Below are 4419 nucleotides of genomic sequence, written 5' to 3'. Positions count from 1 at the left end.
CTAACACCAGGGGGCCTGATGCTGACTTTCTATAATCTCATGACAGAAAACTCCATGCCCAAGGCTGTCCCGGGCAGTCTTTAAAAGCAGCCTCCTTATTCAGGGGCTGAGAGAAGCAAAATGCGGGGTGTAGACTAGAAAGCTACTGATTCTGCACCTGAGGGGTGAATGACCCCTGAAGTGTAGACTGCCTCTTAGACCATCCCCAAGGCTCCATGGGGAACAGGGGCAAAAGAGGTATCCTCAGCTACACTGCAGCTCCTGCCTTCCAGAACCTCCCCGAGTGTCTCAGACCCTTAAAGTCTGATGAATTGTTATTTAAATATTTAAACATCATCAAGACCACTTGTAGTTAATTTCCATAATGGGAATCTGCAGGCCCCACTCATTTAGGATGTTGGGCACCTTCTGAGGGCAGGGGTCTTGGAGGGCCCTCTGGGAAGCAGTGGACTGGGCTCCTACCAAGCTCCAGCGCTCTCTAGACCCAGCGCAGGTGCACTGTGCATGAGCCGTAGCTGTCTCCATTTTAGGGAGATGAAGTGATTTGTGCGAGGAGCTCACATAGCTGGGAAGTGACTGAGCCAGAGTTAGAACCCATCTCTGAAAGGCCACGTAGGACCTGGGGTGCCCATTAACAGTCTACTGAGTAGGCCAAGTATGGTGGCTTTCATTATTTTTTTTTTCCCAAGCCAAACTGTATCCAGCTTTATTAAAGATACTTTCCATAAATAATCATGGTATTTCGGGAAGGACATGGGCAGACAATCGTTAACAGTATACAACAACTTTCAAACTCCCTTCTTCAATGGACTACCAAAAATCAGAAAGCCACTATAAAACCCAATGAAGTCTTCATCTGATGCTCTGAACAGGGAAAGTTTAGAGTGAGGGTTGACATTTCACATTTAGCATGTTGTTTAACAACTTTTCACAGCCGACCCTGACTTCCAGGAAGTGAAATGAAAATGGCAGAATTTATCTGAAGATCCACAATCTAGAAATGGAACCACTGCTCTTTTGACAGGTGCCATCTCAGTGGCATCACTGGAAAGTCCAGGTTGCCTGCCACACTGGTAACCAATGACTAGAGGTCAGGTCCCAACAGATGTCTGGGCTTAAGGGAGTTAAGTCTATGCTGAAAGATGGAAAGGGAGAAGAGGACATAAAAACAAATTTTGTTTTCCATACCACAAGGCTTCCGTGCCAAGGTGGCCATGTGTGTCAAAGTCAGGGAATCCCTTCCCCTGGGAGCCAAGAGGAAGTCTCTCAAAACTAGAAGGGAAAGGTGTTTTCCCCACATCAATCCAGCTCTGGAGACATTCTATTAGTGACATATGGCCCTTCCCCCAAAAAAAACAATGAAGTGTTCTGTGTACTAACAATATAGCTGGAAAAAAAAAAAAAAAAAAGTAAAACAAAATTCTGCATTTTTATAAAACTTGTTAAAAAATAGTATTTCAAACTGTACAGTCACCAGAAGTACACAGTTATCAAAAATGCACACACTTCTCTTGGCATCTCCAACACTTTCAGTTTTCTGTGCCCCGTCTGTTTTGGCATCTCCATTTTCTGCAGGGTTTTTCCCCGCCAGCTTTTCCCTTTTTCCCTTTGGGTACCGTCTCTCCCTTCTTTGCAGGGGTCTTTTCAGGCTTGGGCTCTGGCTTTGGAGGAGCAGGTTTAGCAGACAACTGTACGGATCTTCTCCGTGGTTCGTCCTTCACCTTGGCCTTATCTCCTTTAGCATCCCCTTCAGCCTTTCTCTGGGGCATGGTGGCCGCGGCGACGGTGGCGGGACGTAGGTGCTGGACGCGGCATGCAGCGGTGCGCGGGCTTTAGTTGGTCTGGGGGTCGTTCTCGCCTCTTCTTCACACTGCTGCGGTGGCTTTCATTGTTTTTTTTTTTAAATAGCTTCATTGAGATATAATTCATGTACCGTATAATTCACTCACTTAAGGTGTACATTCAATAGTTGTATTATATTCACAGAGTTGTACAAACACTACCACAGTTTTATATTTTCATCACCTCTAAAAGAAACTCTATGCTCCTTAACCATCAAATCCCAATCTCTCTATCCCCTCAAGGTTAAGCGATAACTAGTCTACTTTGTATCTCTCTCTATTTGCCCATTCTGGACATTTTATATACATGGGATAATATATTATGTGGATTTTTTTGGTAATTCTGACTTCTTTCACCTAGCATACTGCTTTCAAGGATCATCCATGTTGCAGCACGTATCAGTAGACCTGGGTCATTCCTTTCTAGGGCTGGATAACAATTCGTTGCATAGCTTTACCGCATTTTGTTGATCCATTCATTAGTAATAAGCATTTGGCTTTTTTTCACCTTTTGGCTATCGTGAATAATGTTGCTATGAACATTCATGCATAAGTTTTGGTGTGGATCTATGTTTCTATTTCTCTTGGATATATACCTAAGAGTAAAACTGCTGGATTACATGGTGATGCTATGTTTAACTTTTTGAGGAATTTCCAGACTGTTTTCCAAAATAATTGTGCCATTTCATATTCCCACCGGTACTGTATGAAGTTTCCCATTTCTCCACCTCCTCCCTCACAATTGTTAGTGTCTGTCTTTTTGATGGTAGCCATCCTCACGAACGTGAAGTGACAGCTCATGGTGGTTTTGATTTGTATCTGATGACTAAGGAGGTTGAGCACATTTTCGGTGCTTATTATTAGCCACTTGTATATCTGTTTTGGAGAAATGTCTATCTAGATCTTTTGTCCATTTTTATATTATGTTGTCTTTTTATTATCGAGTTTTAAGAGCTTCTTATGTATTCCTGATAAACCTTATCAGATATATAATTTGCAAACATTTTCTCCCATTCTGTGGGCTATATTTTCACTTTCTTGCTAGTGTTCCTTTGAAGCACAAAACTTTTAAATTTGAAGAACTCCAGTTTATCTAGTTTTTCCTCATGGGCTTGTGCTTTTGGTGTCATCGGCTTCCCAGTTGTCAAAAACAATATTTAACATAGACAAATTTGACCATACCAAAACAGTCTTCAGATTTCACAAACTGTATACAAAATGAGCAGTCATAAGCATTTGAGAATCTGTTAAAGAGCTATGGATGTTTCGGCTTCTTCAAGCTAACGCTTTAAAAACTTTATTACATTCCACTTTATTCCAAAAATAATTTGATGCCGCTTTTGAAAATTCAAATAAGACAAAAAGATACCATAAAGAATTCTGAGCAAAATGAACGTATGCATCTTGCAATGAAACCAAAAGTAAATTCAGTGCGTAGAATTACATACACAAGTTTCCCAGTGACCAAAGCAAAGAGGAAAATACAGTTATTTATTAATATAAGATTTGTAGGCATATGACATAAAAATATATCTATAGTTTAGAGGAGGTGTTGCTCTTCCTGGCATGGAGGCCAGAAATAAATCCCCCCCACGTGGCTCCTCCTAAAGGGAGAATGTGTTTGAATTTATCAGCTGGAAGACAGCAAGACCTGCTCTCTTCTAGATGATAAATTCAAACACATGGATGACCTCCCTGATAATCTGTCTCCTCACAGCGCAATTTCCTTTCCTTTGTATTTCCAAACCCACATCTTTCTGTCTTCCTGCCAACAGTTTCGCCACGCACAAAATTGTCCTTGCTGTAGTAATCTTTTGAAAAATACAAATATGAGCACCTTGCTTCCTTTCTTGAAATTCTTCAATAATTCCCAACTGCCCTGATGAAATCCAAACTCTTCAACATAACTTACAAGACTTTTTTTTTTTTTTTTTTTTTGAGACAGAGTCTCGCTCTGTCTCACAGGCTGGAGTGCAGTGGAGCGATCTCGGCTCACTGCAAGCTCCGCCTCCCAGGCTCAAGTGATTCTCCTGCCTCAGCCTCCCGAGTAGCTAGGGCTGCAGGTGCCGCCACCACACCCGACTAATTTTTTTGTATTTTTAGTAGAGACGGGGTTTCACCCAAGGCTGGTATCGATTTCCTGACCTCTGATCCCTCCGCCTCCGCCTCCCAAAGTGCTGGGGTTACAGGCGTGAGCCACTGCCCAAAGGAGCTGTCCGTTTTGGACACTTCCCCCCATCTGGATCCCAACTTGCCAGTGCCTTCACTTTGAAACCCTGTATTAGTCTGTTCTTATGCTGCTAATTAAGACACACCTGAGGCCAGGTGCAGTGGCTCACGCCTGTAATCCCAGCACTGACTAACACGGTGAAACCCTGTCTCTACTAAAAATACAAAAAATTAGCCAGGCGTGGTGGCGGGCGCCTGTAGTCCCAGCTACTCGGGAGACTGAGGCAAGAGAATGGAGTGAACCCGGGAGGCGGAGCTTGCAGTGAGCCGAGATCGCGCCACTACACTCCAGCCTGGGCAACAGAGCGAGACTCCGCCTGAAAAAAAAAAAAAAAAAGACACACCTGAG

At 43.1% G+C, this 4419-nt stretch overlaps 1 pseudogene; it reads right to left on the bottom strand.

Moving 5' to 3' along the window:
- Positions 1 to 1096: 1096 nt before the first annotated feature.
- On the bottom strand, positions 1097 to 2056 carry LOC140713417 (non-histone chromosomal protein HMG-17 pseudogene; annotated as a pseudogene).
- Between the last annotated feature and the right edge of the window lie 2363 nt (positions 2057 to 4419).

This window comes from Chlorocebus sabaeus, chromosome 14 (genome assembly GCF_047675955.1).
Source record: "Chlorocebus sabaeus isolate Y175 chromosome 14, mChlSab1.0.hap1, whole genome shotgun sequence".
Taxonomy (NCBI): domain Eukaryota; kingdom Metazoa; phylum Chordata; class Mammalia; order Primates; family Cercopithecidae; genus Chlorocebus; species Chlorocebus sabaeus.
Note: the sequence above shows the minus strand (reverse complement) of the source record. Positions and strands in the feature narration are given on the sequence as shown.